At 46.8% G+C, this 18,343-nt stretch overlaps 1 protein-coding gene across 1 annotated transcript in view; it reads right to left on the reverse strand.

Annotated features, from left to right (window-relative positions):
- GATA4 (GATA binding protein 4) overlaps positions 1–17,990 on the reverse strand; it is a 78,851-nt gene extending 60,861 nt beyond the window's left edge. The window contains exon 1 of the mRNA XM_070794397.1: positions 17,865–17,990. The gene's annotated coding sequence lies outside the window, so the exon portion shown is untranslated. The remainder of the gene's footprint in view (positions 1–17,864) is intronic.
- Positions 17,991–18,343: the final 353 nt, after the last annotated feature.

Genomic DNA, 18,343 nt, shown 5'->3' on the forward strand with positions numbered 1-18,343 from the left:
ATCAGAAAGAGGGGATTTGAAAAAGTATCTTTGAAAAACCAGGGGGTTGAAGAGTATTTCTGGGGCAGGATAAAATTCTTCTCCCTGTTCTCTCTGTCTCCACACACACACACACACACACACACACACATCTCCAGTCTTTAGTGAGACTTCACATCCCTGGTACATGTTTCACTCCCACCTAAGATACTTCAGAAAAGTGATTTATATACAGAAGACAACCTTGCATCTCTTCTTTTGGCCCTCCTTATTTCAGGAAGGATGGTTGTTCTCTCATCCTGACAGTCCCCGGACCATGTAGCAGAAGCTCAGAAATTGCTAAGTCACTTTCAGTCACACTGCTGCTCCCCAAGGCAACCAGCTGGCAGGAAATGAAGGGTGGAGAGACCCAGTTGGCCAGAACCTAGTCAGTCAGGAGACTGGGTTTTCTCCGTCTGGTCCCATGAAGTAAGAGTAAGCCAAAGTGTGCCCTTGAGAGCATGAGTTTGGCCCCAAGAAGAGAACTGTATTTCCCTTTCCATTGGGTGAAACATGACCTTTTCTGTAAACGATCATATTCAACCCTCACAACAGTTCTGCAGGATAAGTTGTTCTGACTCTGATTCTTATATCAATTTTCATTACATTCAGCTGCAGTTCATGACCTGCCTGTGGAAGGGCTACCATGTAGGTAGATAGTAACCAGAAAAAAGTGCACATTATTCCAGATAAAATTACACTTTTTACCTGTATCTACAGAAATCACGGTCTAGTGGACATCACAAGCCAGCCCAAAGCCACTGACTACTTGGATCATAGGATGGCTCTGATGCCTTTCCCGCTCAACAAAAGTGGTGTGAGTGTGTGTGCATTCATTTCTACCCCTTCCAAGAGTTGCTGATATCATTGTTTCTAACTCCAATCAAACGAATGCTAACATTAACAGACACCCATTGGTCTTTGGCTTTAATCTCATCCTGTTCACGTGAATTAAAAAATCAATAGCACCAACAATCACAAAACACCACCATCTACAAAGACAGAACAAAACCCCACAAAATACTGTTTCCTGTTAGAAATAAAGCCAACAGATTGGCTCTGTCGATTTCTTTTATTCTCCTCCCCACCCTTTGAAAGCTTGCTAATTTGGCAGTGGAAGATCCAAAAGTAGGGAAGGAAAGGGAAGAAGTAAAAAGCATGCAGGAAGTCACAACTGGGAGAGCCTGTGACCAAGAGAGATTTGATCCTACTACCAGGCAACCTTGAGTAAATCAAGAGTCAGTCTCTGTCTCTCCTGAAATGAGACAAAACACTGTAATCTGAGAGTTCTTTCAGCTTCAGTGTCCACTGAACTTGTATTACTTGGATTCCCTTACAAGAATTGCAATTTACATATCAAACGTGTATTTAATGCTTGCTGTATGCCATGCATCAGGCAAACTTTGGAGATCTAAGGATGAACACACGTCTCCACCTCCAAACTGGTTCAGACCAGTGAGGAAAAAGAACCCTGCAAACAGGCAACGGAAAAGTGCTGCAACAGAGAAATTAGAAGAGAAACCACCTTAATGCTTGGAGGGGCGGAGAGTGGGGGAGTAGGTGGGAAGAGGAAGTAAATAATTCAAGGAACTCTATTATTTTTATATGTAGGTGCCCCCCCCCACGCCCATACATTTGCCTCATTCACTCTTCTCTTTCTAGACCTCAGCACGCGCGCACTCACACGCGTGTACACACACACGCGCGCACACACACGCAGGAGGCGATCTGATTTCGGGGTAAGAGATTGTGTCGACCTTGTAGAGTTCATGCACTAGCGGGCACACCGAGAACCTACAACACGCAGGACTTCGTTCATTCCATATATTTGATGACAATCATGCATATGGATCGTGGGTCCCGCCCAGTGCCCAAGTGGCCGGCGCGTGGGCTGGGAATCCGGGGTCAGGAGACCTAGGCTGTCGTTTTCATCGCCACCAGGTTGCGTGACCTCAGGCATGCCGCTTCCCATTCTGTCTCAGTTTCCTCATCTGTGATATGGGCGGGCTGTGTTCGATCATTTCTAAGCACCTTTGTGGCTCTTTAAAAACAAATGAGCATGTCCTTAAAAGACTCTGAAATTAAGAACTGGAATAAAGTCAAATATTTATTGATGGATAGAAAACGCTGCTTCCGAGCTGCGCGGGGCTGTTTTCGCGCCACGTGGAGTCGGTCCAGCTCCTCGGTGACGGCTGGACTTTCCTGTCCTGCTTTCCTGAAGGGCCGTCGGCTCCTGGCCCGCGCCCGCCCCCCGCGCCGGGTGCCCTGAGCCTCGGGCCGCGCGGGCGGGTGATGGATGGCCGCGGAGCCGGCGGCCTGTCAGGCCTTATTGATGAGGTGCGCGCCGACAGCCGCCGCGTAACCCGAGGCGGCGGGCGGCGAGCGCGGGGCGGCAGGCGGGCGCAGACTCTGCGGCGCTCGGGGTCAGCCCCCGGCCGGCCGCCCCCGCCCCGCGGCGCGCCCCGGATCGGCTCCGCGGAGGGGGCGGCGGGCGCTGAAGCACTTCCCCAGCCCGGCGCCCGGTGCGCGGCCCAGCTTCCTCCAGGCTGTGGCCCAGCTTCCCGCCCCCGCTCGCCCGCGCCACTTCCCCCCGGCCGACGTCGCAGCCTCCTGGGCGGAGGTCCCGCGCCCGGACCTCGGCTCTTACCCGGCAGCCGCGGTCCGTGCCAGGGTCAGAGCCCGTAGCCCGCCCTCTCCAACCGCGCGCCGCGGGAGAGGAGCGCCTTTCCCAGCGGAGGGGCCGCGTAGTATCTCTGGCTACACAGCTCAGGACGGGAATCGTCAGTTTCTCGGGTATCACTCACGCCCGCGCGAGCGCAGCAAAATCAGGACCCCGGCGCACATTCCATTTGAGTTCATCGAATTTTTACATAATGATAGAAACCAAGACAGGTAGATAAATGAAAGTCAGTGCACCTACATGTAAAGACGGTACGTTTCCAGCTTGGAATCCGCCCCCCTTCCATTTTTGTACATTTCGACTGAACTGAACTGAATGTTTCAATTGCGCTTTTATAATAGCGAATACACTTTACTCTCTTGAAAAAATATGATCCACCTTAGTTCACGCGCAACCTCAAGCTCACTCTCGCGTTTCCACCCTCCTCTATCTTGTTTTTGGTCAGTTTTCCTTCCCATTGTCTTTCAGACCAGAAAAGCGGGCACTCTGACCTCCTGACAGGTTTTGTAACTAGGGCAAGTTGTCTTCTTCCTCTGACTTTCTACTGAAAGCCCCCAGGGTCACCTTCTCTGTTGGTGACACTCCTGTGGGGGGAGGGGCCATGCTCATAGCACCTGCAAAGCACTTTCGTGAGAATTGAAGGAGTAAGTCAGCTCTGGAGACAACTTAACAGGAAGTGCTAAAGGGCTCAGATTTTTCTTTTGTCTCCCCCCACCCCGCCCCGCCCCTCACCCCAGTCTGAGTTGGGGGCTAGCTCTGACAAGTAAGGGCCTTCATTCTACGTTAGATGTGACCTAAGAACTGGGAACAGGTAGCCTTTTCTTTGGGACACAGTAGGGAGAGTGGGAGGAGGCAGTGTGGCCCAAGAGACTCACAGCAAAAAGCAGCCTTGGCCAGGGAGTCGGATCTAGGGGTCAGGTGTCTGGTGGAAACTCATTGATTTGGAGTTGGAAGTTTGGGGTTCTAATCCTGACTCTGCAGGACCACAGGCAAATCGCTTCTTTGCGCTTTAGTTTTCTGTCTGTAAGTAGCAGAGGCTGGATCCTTTCCTACATCAACACTTTGTGACTCTAAAGCTCCCCAGGTGGGCATCTCCAAATGGTTCCATTCTGTCCCTCTAAAGGTTCTATAACAAGGGGCTCGCTGCTGGTCCCACACAGAGGGAGGGTAGGAACACCAGACCTTTAAGTCTGAACTCAATTTTAGCCACAGATAATGAGTGTGTTCAATGAGGAACCCAAAATGTCTATATACATACATCTGCATGTCTATGATAGAAGGCTCAGACTGCAGACAAAACTTCCATTTCCTAGACAAACATTTATTGAGTAACAGCTACCACTGGGCACTTACTATATCCAGGCATGGTGCCAACGATGTGGGACAGATTGACTATCTCATTTATCTAGGCAATCACTTTATTCTCCCATTTTACAGATGAAGAAACTGAGACACAGCACTGTTAAATAACTTGCCTAGCTTACTAGCCTACAGCGCCAAGATTTACAAGCAAGTAGTTTGATTCCAGAACCCAAATGCTGCTACTATGAGCAAAGCATTGGTACTGTGAGGGATGAAAAAGGGAAAAAACAAGAGCTTTAACCTCACATTGTTGTTTTTTAGTGGCTAAGTCGTGTCCAACTCTTTTGTGACCCCACAGACCAGATTCTTCTGTCCATGGAATTTCCCAGGCAATAATACTGAAGTGGGTTGCCATTTCTTACTCCAGGGGATCTTGCCAGGGATTGAACCCATGTCTCCTACATTGACAGGTGAATGAAAATCCATTTTTAAAGACTTCAATTCCCAGAATCGATCCCTTCCCCCCTCCTTATCCAGATTTTACCACATTAGTTCCTTTTAGTCTCTCCACATGTCTGCCTGTCTCCATAACCCTCTCTTCCAAATTTCAGCTTTATCAAGGGCAGAAATCCTATTTGGTATCTCTGTATTTGCCATAGCTTCTAATATGTAATAGATGTTTTTAAAAGTTTGTTGAATTGAGCTCAGAAAATGGAAGTTTTCAGTTTGTCTTCACACAGTATAAACCCCTATCGTTTATGACTGAAGATGATGTACCATGTTACATGCGAGCTAAGTCACTTCAGTCACGTCTGACTCTTCGCAACCCCATGGACTGTAGTCCACCAGGCTCTTCTGTCCATGGGGATTCTCCAGGGAAGAAAACTGGAGTAGGTTGCCATGCCCTCCTTCAGGAGATCTTCCTGACCCAGGGATTGAACCCGTGTCTCCTGTGCCCCCTGCACTGCAGGCAGATTCTTCACTGCTGAGCCACTGGTGGGATACGGCAAAATGTGTGCTGTGGTCCCTTCCATTGTGCAAACACAGAAAAGCTCACATACAGAAGATGCCTAATGAGGCCTCACAAGCATCTTAGCCTGAGTGCCCCTATTGTGGGAGTGACTATGACCCATGTACCTTTGGTCTCTTATTTTGACATTGACACTGATATGGAGAGCTGGAGTTGCAAGGGGCCTTGGGGATTCTGGTCCAATCCACTCATTCAATAGATGAGGCGATTAGGACCCAGAAAAGGGCTACAGGCTTGTGCAGAGTCACACAGCTATTTAGTGGCAGAGCCAGTATTAGAGCTGGTCGTACCCTATTCTTCCATTTCAATATGCTGCTGTAGGAACTGATAGCTCCCCTCTATAAATCTGAATCCCAAGGCCAAGCTTTCCTCACCCTGATGCTATCACCAGGGTGAGAGGATTAGCGATAAGGCACACTGAGCTCTGGGGTAGCCAGAGTACATGGTGAGTCCCACCACCCCCACGCTTTGCAGGAAGGTGAAGATGGTGACCAGGCTCAGCCCCGGTGGGGGTGGGCGGGGGAGCGAGGCTGCAGTAAAGGGTCTCAGGGAGTCAGAGACATTCAAAATGACAGTCATTCCTTGCACCTCCTAGACAGAGGATAAACCAAGCCAAAAGGGGCACTGGGTACATAATATGTTTCTGCACAATGGCTTTCAATTATCCTCATAAACATTCCAGCCTTCAAAATGAAATAAGATAGCCAAGTTGTGGGCAGGTTGAGAGGTATAATAGACATGGTTCTGGGTTAGGTCCTTGTCATGACCCTTATTGTTTCATGGGATGATCCCATGTCCCAGTTTATGTCCCCCACGTCCTGCATAATTATTTGTAATACACACTTCACTCATCATTTCACATATATTGAATGGTCACCTTTTGCCACTTGGACTCTCTGAGCTTTGGTTCCTCATCTACAAATTAAAGTTTGATGTTGTTGTGCTCAGTCGCTCAGTCATGTCCGACTCTGTGACCCCATGGACTGTGGCCCACCAGGCTCCTCTGTCCATGGCAAGAATACTGGAGTGGGTTGCCATTTCGTCCTCCAGGGGATCTTCCTGATCCAGGCATAGAACCCATGTCTCCTGTGTCTCCTGCATCAGCAAGAGAATTCTTTACCACTGAACCACCAGGAAAGTCCCATAAATTAAAGGATTTTGAGTAAATATCTTGGAAAATGCTTCCATTTTTTGAGAGTGGAGCTCCGAGAGGAGCCTCACAGTGTCTTTTGTCTGGGCAGCGAGAGCAAAGTCACTATGGATCTGTGACTGCCCTGTTATTGACATTGACCTTTGGGCCTCAAGGCTTACCCGTGGGGTACTGGGATTGACTTTTAAAAAATAATAAAATAAGCCAGTCCTCCTGAAGAACAATATGAGAATTCATTAGAGCTCACCTTCCAAATAAGCAAATCAACTGTTAATTTTACTCATCATCAGCATATGTTACAAATATTCTAACATCTGTTCACATCCTAGGGGACCCCCTCCATCTCTTCACCAGTTTGTTTGTATTTAACATGGAGCTGAGTGGAGGAAATGTGGTTTTTTTGATTCCTTCTTAACTGGGGCAGTCAATTCACAGCCTTTTTTTTTTTTTTTTTCTGCCCGTGATGGTTCCCAGCACTGTGCTTATGATAAAGAAGTGTTGTTGGGGACAAGGTTGTGGCAAGGACACCTCCTCAGTGTGCTGCTTGTTGTGGCTTCCCCAGCAGTCAGGGCAGTCTCCCCTTCCTCCTTTATACCCACTAACTGAGGTTCAAGTGTGTGTGTGTGTGTGTTTTATTTTGCCACTTTATTAAGCGCAAAAGGTCCTTGATGGCTGGAATAGTATTTAATCATTCTCCATACCTTCCACAGTGCCCTGCATTCAGTAGGTGCTCAATACACACTCCAAAGGATGAATTAAGACGGGATGCATCTGGAAGCGAAATATGGAAGTCTGTACCACGAAAGTGTCTATTTGTGAAATGCACAAATTTCTTTCACTTTTTTCACATTTCAGGAGACCTGGGGGCCAAGCCACATTGTAAATGATGGCTTCCTGAACCACTTTATTTTCACTGTTTTGATCTCCCATGTATGGGGGCTCTTAAACTGCTATTTGCTTCACTTTATAACTTGCACCTTGGAGAGGCTGGATGATAAATGAGAGATGAATAATTCCTTATTGCTACTTATCTGTTGAATCTATAAACTAGTGTCAGCATTTACTCAGTTGGGTTTAAAGCTATGCCTGGTATACTTATTAACCTGCTTAAAATAAGCCATAAAAATGGGCTTGGTAGGAAATTGTTTTAACTAATTTTTAAAAATGACATTGGTCATTTCCCACCAACTTGTGGGGTGACCTTTGGCAAATCACTTAACCTCCCTGAGCCTCACCTGTAAAATGAAAGGGAGTGGGGTAGTTAAATAGGCTTTAAGAGACTTGCAGCTCTGTCATTCCTTGATTTCCAGATTTTCAGATGAGTATTAAGGGATCCTGATGAGATCATTTACAAATTAGTTCATACAGACCATCTCAGGAGTCCTTGGCATACTCCTGGAAGGTGGAGGAGGCAGCACAAGCTAGATATAGCAGGGCATTTTGAATTTTATTCTGTTACTTATTAGCGATGTGACCTTTGGCAATGCAACATCTCCAAGTCTCAGTTTCCTCACCTATAAAACGGGCATAATACTATTAATATCCACACTGATTGCCCCAGGGAGTAATCAAACGTGAGGATCAAATGTAATATGTACTTGAAAGAACTCCAATAAATGCTACTCCTTGTCCCCAATTTACAAATCGGGCAATCGATTGAGGCAGTTTGTTTAATCAGTTTGTAGTGGGGTCAAGGGAAGGCTTGTTTGACCTCTCTCGTTCTATTTTGATTACATGTGGAAATTATTTTAAAACTATATAAAGTACTTAAGGATACTTCCCTGGGGTCAGTGTGTATTCAAGAAAATCTTGCCTGATGAGACATTTATGAGAATGCTAAATGGCGCAGTCTTAAGAAAATCAGCCTGTATCTACTGGCCCACAGATCTAGGAAAATCCTAGTTAATAGAAAAATAAAGCATTTTGTAAGGGCTTTGGAAATATGCACCCTTCGTAACTCTGGTTGTCCTTACTTCTTCTTATACCCCTTGCTTTGGGACGTATCCTGGCCAGGTGGAAAGTACATATGGTCTGTCCAAGGCTTAAGTTTGTTCCCTTCCGAGACAAGGGAAATCAGTGGTTGATAAGGATTTTTGTTGTAGAGAATTCAGTTAGCAAAGATGTCTAGAATGTGCTCCTGTGAGATCAGTCTTTAAGACATCACCTACTACCATGACTGTGCAGCGAAGGGGGCCTGCAAATGTAGCGTGAAGATGAATATGGTGCCTTACTAGAGCCCTGCTTGCCTCACAGATGGGGCAGGATGGACAGAAACTCACTCCAGTTTACAAAAAACTTCTGCAGTTCTACCAAAATTCTATTCCTATGCCTTTATTACCAAACCAACCAACCAACCAACCAACCAAAGGCTGACCTCAAAGTTAAACAAACAAAAAGTATAGAGCTTGGAGAGAGAGGATAGGAGTGGTATTTTAAGTCTCTATCCCCTACTGTATTCAGACTCCAATTTTTAAAATTTGCTTGTTTATTCCACAGTTAATATCAATGAAATCAGCCTTCAGCTCCATGCTACTTTATCTTCTGTTGACCCAATATGTTATATTAAATTAAAAATCTCAATACAAGACCCTTGAAGGCTCTCTGAGTTTATGATGGGATTTTGTTTCCATTTATTTGTGTTACCACCTTCCCCTGCAACCCCATCACACAATGCACCTATAAAGTAGAAGGAAGGCAGCCTTCTTCTTTATAAATTGCTACTTAATCCTCTACAAATTAAAACTATTTCACTGGATACTTGTAATTTATTTTGTCCTACAATGCATTCTCAGTGGTTAACTTCCTTGCTTTCACAGAGGTCTTCCCTTCTGAAAGCCCTCTCCGATTTTTGGGCCAACACTAAATGTCTGCCTTCCCTCCTCCTCTTCTCCTGGGTCTGAATAAGCAGCTTTTATTTGCAGTTGGACCAGCACCTGGCCTCACATTCCAGCACATCCTTCTGCCAGCAAAGGGAGTTTTGAGAAGAGGAAAAAGTTACAAGAACTTAGACTGTTGTTTTCAATTTCAGAAACACTCAAGGTTGCAAGTGAAATTCTGAGACAATCTGGATGACTTTGAAAAGATTTTCTAAAGGAGGAGGGGGAATCTGTGTGGAAAAATCACTCCCACCAAGTATAAACGTCTCTAGAGTCCAGGACTGTTTTTGGAATTTGAGTCCATTGAGTTTTGGAAACTTTAAATTCTCTAAAATGAATAAGTGTTTGTCATAAGCACGATAGTCATGAAATCTTAGGAAGCAAGAGAATTGATCTTGGAGCTGACCAATTATCCCCACCCCCTTCAAATAATTTCTTTTTCTAGTTTCAAGGAAACAGGAGCTCATTGTAGTTCATTTGGAGAATACAAATAAGTATAACACAGGAAAACACAACCTATCCTTAACCACATCACCTAGAAAGAAAAACAGAGAACATTAATATTCTCCATCTATCTGATTCTCTCTTCCCTCCACCCCACTCAGCCAGTTTCACACTGTATAAAGTATTTCATAATCTGCTTTTTATTTTTTTATAATCTGCTTTTTATTTTTTAAAAATATATTATGAGATTTCCCATGAGTTAAATATTTTAAGAAAAAATAGTTTGATGGCTACATTATGGATTTTGCACAGTTTATGTAACTTATTTTTCAGAGTTTATATTATTTTCTATTTTTCACTAAACTAAATATATGTTTGAAGGGTCCTTGTCAAGTTCACACAAATATTGGCAAGCAAAGCATCTTGTAAACCTCTGATTATTTCCTTGGAGTAAATTGCTACTACTGGAAAAAGTGGGTCAAAAAATATGAATATTTGTGGTTTGGGATACATATTGTTAAATTGCCTTTCAGAAAGGCTGCACCTAAAATTCCCACCAGCAACACTCCATTTTGGGTGAGATAATTTTAAAACATAGTTATCAATTTTACAGTAAATGTCTACCCATTTGTAGACAAATTTAACTATTGAAGTGTTTTGAAGTTACAGGTTAAGAAACAAACAAAACCAAACCCACAAGGGATATTGATGATAATGAACTAACATTATGGAGATTATTTTAGGGACTGGGAGAGGTCCTCTCTGCCCTTTAAGGTCTGTGAAGATTTCAAAATACAAGAAACAGAAGCACAGAAGTGGTAAGTAATTTGCCCAAGACAATATAGCCAGCGGGGGCTTCCCAAGTGGCTCAGTTCTAAAGAATCTGACTGCCAATGCAGGAGATGTGGGTGTGGGCTCAATCCCTGAGTTGGGGAGATCCCTGGAGAAGGAAATGGCAACCCACTCCAGTATTCCTGCCTGGAGAATCCCATGGACAGAAGAACCTGGTGGGCTACAGCCCGTGAGGGTGCAAAGAGTTGAACACAACTTAGCCAGTAAGCAGTGGAGGTGGGATTCAAATCACATTATTCTAACACAGCCTAAATTCTCACACTCACCGAGTGACAGTGTGCCCCTAGTTTCTCATCAGTTCTAAAGTTTCCAGAATGTTCTCTGTGATGAGGTCATTGTCCAGAAGTTGCCTTTTGTAACTTTGAAGTTTTTAAACAGCAAATGACAACAATCTCATTACTAATGAGGGGGTATTTTATCTTTGAAGAAGGTGGTATCCTCCAATACTGAGAAGCACATTCATGTATCTTATTTCTAGAATATGCCAGAAACAGAAGTGAAATAATTTGCTCCAGGTCACCCAGCTTGTAGGTAGTTGTGTTGAGACAAAAATCCAAGCTCTGAAGATTCTTTGGCTATTGCTGACCCAGCAGCAAATACCCACTATGGGAGGGGGAGGCAGGTCAGCTGGACTAAGGCCTATAGTGCCCAAGCATTACCTGGGGGTTAATATCCTGTACTTGCAGATTCCATTCCCAGGGGAAGTCTGAAAGGAAGGTAGCCCAGCTCGTTAGCAGGACACCTGGGGGTTCACAGTAGCTGGAGGGGCTTAGCATCCTGAGCTTAGGTGAAGGCAGGCAGAGGCTGATTTCTCCCAGAACGGACTTTCCAGTCCTGGGAGCCACATTCAAGCCCACGCAGGCCTCGTAGCCTGCCTTCTGAGGAGGGGATTCCTGCATTGAATGGTAGGCTGGACCGGATAACCCCTGAGGCCCTTGCAACTCCCTGTGTTTCTGATTTGTGTGTTTTAGGGGAAAGAAGTGAGCAGTCACAGGGCTGGAATAGTTGATTTAGGGTTCCGCCTCTGTCGCCAGCATAGCCCTCGTCTTGGGCAAATAATTTAACCTGTCAGAACGAAGCACAATGCCTGGCAGAGAGAAGCTTTGTAAATGTTTGCCGAATGACTGAATGAAAGAATGGGTGGATGGATTTAGGTCTCCCAGGTCCTGGGAATCCTGGTGAAAATTGGAATCTTACAGTGCCCTGCAATTGGGGTGGAGTATGAATGAGACATTGTGAAGTGTACACTGAACTGCCTAAGATAAAACATATAATACTCCAAACTCAAAGGGATCCTAATTCGTCCTTACACTGATAATAGGTAAATTGTAATTTACCAGCATCGGAAGCACACCAAGCAAGGGTGAATTGTGAGTCCACACAAACTCTGCTTCACCAGTTCCCCCCACCCCCCACCCACACCCAATCCAGGCTCCAATGGGCCAGCTCAGTGCCTCCTAGTCCTGGTGGGGCACGCCAGCCCCTATCCCTCCTTCCTCCCCCGCCTCAGATAAATGTCGAGGTCTAATGGATTGTTCATGCTGCTGTCCAGATTAGATAGCCGGCCCCTTCGTTATCGCAGCTGGAGCAAACCCGAGCGGCCACCACGCTGAGAGCTTTCTAAGGCAGCCCCGTGCCAAGCCCGGGAAACGACAGGCCCGGGAGAGCTAACAAATCCCTGTGGCTTCCAGGCTGTCTCCTAGAACTTCTTCTCAGAACTTGCCCTGAACCCTAACTCCTGCCGCTACTCCCATAGCATTTTAGGAAGCAGGTATCCGATGTGCTCAGCAGCTACTATCTGCTGAATTCTAGCGAGAAGTTCTAAGACTGGTAGATTCTGCTTGTCAAATTTCCAGAAGCTAGGAACACTTTGAACACCTTTCCCATGCACTCCGCTCCCCTCCCTTCAATTAATACTAGAGAGAGACTTTTGCAGTAATACGGTGACCAGTAGGGTAGTAGTTTTCTTAATTTTTGTTGTTTTTGAATCATTGCAGAGGAAGCATAGCTTCCTCTATGTTTTCTGACCTCCACTCTGAATTCCCTGTGGTCAAGTTTTATCTGTTAATGATTTTGTTTCTTTAGAGTTTCTTTGTTAAAGTTTCTTGAAGAAATAAACCTCAACACATTTTCCCCTGGTATGAGCTATCTTTTCGTGATCTCCAGTCATTTTCTGAAAATGAAAAGGATCTATTATTAATCAGCACTCTTACAGGAAACTACATTTTCAAGTAGGCTCTAACAACAAATTCGGCAGAAAACATATAATAAATGCTCAAAATAATGACTTATCTACAAGGAGAGACTAATTGTTCTATCATTACTACACTGGAACTACTCTGATATAACAGAAAGCAAACAAAATCTTAGCTGATGAACAACTGAAAGTTATCTATTTATACCATATCAGTTTCCTGCTAAATCTTTGGAGTTAGTGGAAAGCCATAATAAATCGTGTGGTAGGACAAATCAACTGGCTCAGTAGTAAATGTTTCTACAACATTAAAAAACAACAATATCAACACCATTGCATCATGATTTTGAGAGAATGAATCTTGTTAGACGTCCACCTAGAAGCTGGAAAATAATTTGTAGGGTGCTATTTAATTAGAGGTGGGAATTTAAGAAATTCCTTAAAGGCGAGAAAAACTGCTACCATGTAGTTCAACATTCATGAATTAAAATAAGTCGCGAACAGGAAGGCCCCTGATTCATCCAACAGGACATCATCGGGTAATTTCTGGGTGGGAACTGGACACCCGAATTAATAAAAACGAATTTATCATAAGGAGTAAGGGTCTCGGGCTGGGATGAGGAAAGATCAAGCCAGACCCAGAGGAAAATTTAAAGGCGGAGCGTCTAAGTTAAGAAGACAATATTAAACGAATAAAGAAAATCCCTAAGAACGACGATTGGGGTGGGTGAGGGAGACATTACACCTCTCAGTAGCTAAAGAAAAAGCACCAGCCATTCCAACCCCAGCCTCACGTCGACACCCGCCCACGTCTTACTGGACCCCGGTCCCCCCTCTCCCCGCCCTCACCCCCAAGCGGGCATCTGCGCGGGCTTTGCAGCCTCTGCCCCCGAGTTTAGAGACGGGTCGTATGGGAAGGATCTGCCAGGAGTTTTTATCCAAGACTAGGAGGAGGTTCGCTGGGGAACAGTCGAGTTTGGTGAGCGGGCTGAGAAGTGATTAAAACACTGCCCCCCCCCCCCCCCCCCCAGAAATCCGCGTGCCCAGGCCCGGGAACCCTTTATCCTATGTAAGTTCCAAGTCCAGAAGCTGCGCAAAATCTACCTCCAGCCCCCGCGCGGGCAGGGAACGTGCCTGAAATACTACGGCTCTTTGAGCCGGGCTGAGCGAGACTCCCTGAACCAGGTGTCCGCGGCCACTAAGCCTTCCAGCCCGGGGTGTTTGCCATTTATTTCCTTCCCAGATCCCATAATCCTCCAAAGCCGGCCCAAGAAATGACTGATCCAGTGCCATTCGGAGTCTGCGGAGGTTCGCTGCGACCCTCGACCCTGGGATAGGGGATGCTCCGTACGGGATGTTGAGATGCAGAACAGCCTAACTGGGGATTTGTGTGTAAGAATAACCTTTCTGATTAAACTCCTACAGTGATTCTTGTACTGTTTAGGAACCTCACAGGGCAGTCGCGACCTGAAAGACACCAGGGGGGACGGGGCTGCACTACAAGCCTTGCTATTCCGACCATGGGGGCAACGGCGTCTGGGGCCGCTAGAGCTCAGCTCACAGAGGGAGAAGCGGAGGAGGCAGGCAAAGTTAGCACACCTACTCCTGCCCGCCACCTAACCTGTACCGCGCCCCACCCCCGCCCCCGCCATGAGTGCGTCCTGAATCCTGCATCCCCAGACCCCTAAAGGGGTCTCCCTTGCAGAGGGCAGCTAGGGCGGCGTTCTGATCAGCGCCACACTCAGGCCCGAGGTCACTCGACTGACCGCGCCTGCGGCCTGGGCTTTCTCGCCTACCAGCCCTGCTGCGCTCAGGAAGTTCGGTTGCGCGGGGTTCCCAGGGCCTGAGACCCGACCCTGGAGACCTCGGACTCGACACCCGTCCGAGGTGGCCTGGCCTACATAGCACCACAGTAGCTGAAATAAGTTCAAACCAAACCAGCTTCGGCCGCGCCAGGAATGCGAATAAGTTGGACCCCGCAGCCTCGTGGGCCAAGCGTGGGAGAGTGGAAAGAACTCAAGGCGGGTGGTGTTTATTTGCGGAAATCCGTCGGTTCTAGGCGCTGTGTCAGCCGGGATCCTGTGAGCCTCCAGGGGAGCCCCCTCCACCACCAGCAGCAGCAGCTCATCGCGCATCTGCTCTCGTCCGGGCTTTGCACTAGACTGCTCAGCGGGAAGGACCAGATCGCGGCTGTTAACTACCCCAATCGCTGGTCCAGGCTTCCGTGCACCGGTTTTCCGCAGGGCTGCGTACTTATCCGGGCTCTTTCCTGGGAAGACCTTCTCTGATGACGAGGAGTGACTTAGCAACCGGTTTGAGTCCCTTTGCGGGGAACCCTGGCGACGTGCTGTAACTTTGGGCAGAATAACTACTTCCAATCTTTCCTCTCGCCATGCGAGGAGTGGGAGAAACAAGAACTATATGTAAAAGGAATTTGTAAACTTTTAAACGCCATACAAAAGGGATTAAAATGGATGACTAATGATGAACACTGTCATCCTTCTCCTAGTTTCTCTCGTTTGGGGACAATTCCCTGGCTTTTTCAAGCATCCCAGAAGTTTTATTGAGTGTTCTCATTATTTGAGAGTCTCCACCTCACCCCTCCTCCGTTTCTTAAAAAAAAAAAAAAATTGTTCCCTCCCCAAACTTTTCGTTTCCTTCTTCAAACTTTCGGCGAAGTTACGATTGATCGCTGGGGATCCGATTTACTTTTCAAGGTCGCCGCCTTCACTGCCGGTCAGGGGGCCGCGCCCGAGGGGACCCACCCAGCCGGGCCGCCCAACTCCCTCCTGTGGGCCGCGCGCCCCACACAGCGGCCCAGTCTCGGCCCCGCGCGCCCCACGCCGTCGCCCGGACCCGGACCTCCTCGATCCTCCGTTCCTTTCCATTTCGCTGACAGCCTCAAGACGGCTGTCTTCCCTTCCCGCCCCTGTCCTTCCCGACCCTCCGCCAGAGCCTGACGCCGCCTGGTTTATTGACCTTAGATCGGCTTCGGGGCTTTATCAGACCCGGCGGGGGCGTCCCGCGGCGCAGGCCCGGCGGGCGGGGCACCCACCCTCCGCCTTGCCCAGTGGTGCGACGGGAGCCCCTTTTAAGCTTTTTCTGGAAAGCTTTCTTTGCCATCCCTAAGTCTAATTCGGAGACTTTAAAGAAAAATCGTTCGAATTCGCGTGATCCCGGAAAAAGCCGAAGCAGAGCCCTCCCCGTGCTAGTTTTTTTCCTGTGTCGCCCTCCCCTTTATCCAGACAGTTCAGGTGAAAGTGCCTCCCCACCCCCACCCCAATTATTCGGATAATTGTCTCAAATCTCCACTTGGTGCTGTGTTTAGACAGTTGGAGATTGATAGCTTGAATTTCTTCAGTCTCTGTGCTGCCCCAACCCTAAACCCCCTCCTTTCTACTGTCCCCAGCGCTAAACCATCTCTGCACTTACACACGCTGAACTACAATTTTCCGCCCCATAAATCACTTGGCAAATATAACAAAGCATTAGAAAGTCATTTGAAATGGATATTTTATTGGGCTTGAGAAATAGAATGGGATAAAGAGCAACTTATTAATATTTCCTCAGTACCAACCACAGGAAACTGAGATTCTCACCTCCCTGCCAATTGAATTCACAAATGCAAAGTCACTTTCAGGAATGAATTCTTTAGAAGAAACAGGATATGTCTGTTTTGCTACAAATGAACTCTAATGAATTATGTTTAAAAAGTTTATAAAGCAGGACTTTTATATATCCTTTTATGCTAGGCTTATTTATTCAAATAAGACTAACAGAAATAAACAAGCAAACAAAAACCAACACATTACTACTAATAATAAAAAAAATCAATTTTGTGATGATAAATCATGGGATTCTAGTAGCCTTTCACAGTAAGATTTTCATTCAATTCAGAGGGGCACTTCCTTGATTTTGCCAAGCTAAAAACCTCTCAAATTCCCTTAATTTTGGAGAACACACAGAAGCCCGAGAATAAAAACCTTTGGGGGAAATGGGGAAGGTGAAGGGACTCAGAGTTGGGCAGGGGAAAGATAAGTCAGGCAGAACTTTTGAACCACCTGGCTGAAAGACTGCAAGAGGGAAACAGGAAAAGTTTCCATTCTCTTCTTTGCAGAGCTAATATTTGTAGTAACTGTACAGACACCAAGAGACTTTGCACTAACTCCTTCCCAGTTCCCGAAGAACGCTGCCTAGTCCTTGAAAGGCTACAGAGTTAAAATCTGCCATTATCTATTTCCAACTTTTGGGCCAGCGGAAAAAGCTCAACCTGCCTGGTTTCAAACCCCACAGAGCCTTCATTTTTTAAGCACTAATTTGTCATTCTCAACCGTGCCCTCTCAAAGCTATCCCTCTGTCTTCGCCACTGTATCTCCTTTTCTCAACTACTAATAAGATCCAAAGCTCATTTGTCCAAGGAATGGGTTTATAGGGAGCAGAGGTAATTTTGATGTGTTTGCAAAAACCATATGCAACCAAACTCTTGCAAGTACAAACTGAACTCAGAAAAGAAAAGCATGATCATTGAGGTACACCTGCAAGACCCACCCTCATCCCCTCCTTCCCACCACAAGTCTGGCTTCAGAATTAACGAAAAATTAAACCGGATACCAAGCCTGGTTGACTTTCGACCTGTTAATAGGTAAAGAAAATGATCTTTCACGATCCTGAAGGCCGTGAGGCCTGTTCACTAACTCACCAATGAAACCAACAAAAAATGCCAGTGAGATTTTTTCTGCCCCGAAAGCATCCTGGGCAAGTCTGATCTGGGTCAGGAAGGATTCTCCTAAGCTTTCCAACCAGGTTCTCAAGACAGAGTATCCACAGCAGGGACTCCAGGGGAAAGAAGGGCCATTGGGTGTGTTGGAGGAAGCAGAGGCAAGGGGCCTAGGGGCAACTGGCCCAATCTCTTGATATTTTTGCATGGTGCATATTCATTTTTTTTTTTTTTTCTTGAGAGACTGCTCATCCCCATCAACTTCTGATTGTTCAAGCAGGAAGCCGAATCAGGAAATGAGAAACTAAAATGCCACCCGATTGTAAGAAAGAGAAACCAAGAAAATGAACCAGAGAGCGAAAGTGGGAAAGGAAGCCTTGCCTCTGTGACTTGGCCTGCAAAGAATCTCATCCTTCCTGTCCCCAAGGCCCAAGAGCCCTGTGCACCCTCGCTCCACACTGGCTGGTCCTCTCCCTGACCTCCTCCCCCCACCGACCGCCTCTCCTCCAGTCTCTCTGCTCCTGGCCCTCCCGACTCCCTCGGTGCATCTCCTGCTCTGCCCTGGTGAAGGGGTCACCAAGGGGGCCAGGTGGGGACTCACCCGGAGCAGAAGCGATGTTCCTGCAGCTCCTCGAAGCGTCCTTCAGTCCCGGGGACTCCAGGCTGTTCTCAGCGGGTGGGAGGGAGGCGTTGTGAGCTGTCTCCCAGCTCCCTCGGAGCTCCCAGCTTTCCCCTCGGAATTAGATAACAGGAAAAATAGATAAGAGAAGTGGTTCATTAATTCAGCAAGCCTTTTTTTTTTTTTTTTGGTATCTGTGCAAGTGGAAGGAAACCCTCCTAGGAACTGAAGCCCTAGTTGGACATTAAAAAAATAATAGTCAGTGTTCACACGGTTCCAGAGATGCTTTTGAAAGTTCGCCCGCTCAGAAGGACCAGAGATCAACAGGAAAGAAACGGAAGGAATCGCTGTTCTTGGGGAGAAATGCTGATTCAGAGCATGGCTCCTCTACCCCAAGTCCCTCTCAGACTCTAGTCTTGTCCTTCTGAGCGGGGAGGGCTGCCCTGTGGTATTTGGTTGGT

Source organism: Bos indicus, chromosome 8, assembly GCF_029378745.1.
Source record: "Bos indicus isolate NIAB-ARS_2022 breed Sahiwal x Tharparkar chromosome 8, NIAB-ARS_B.indTharparkar_mat_pri_1.0, whole genome shotgun sequence".
Classification (NCBI taxonomy): domain Eukaryota; kingdom Metazoa; phylum Chordata; class Mammalia; order Artiodactyla; family Bovidae; genus Bos; species Bos indicus.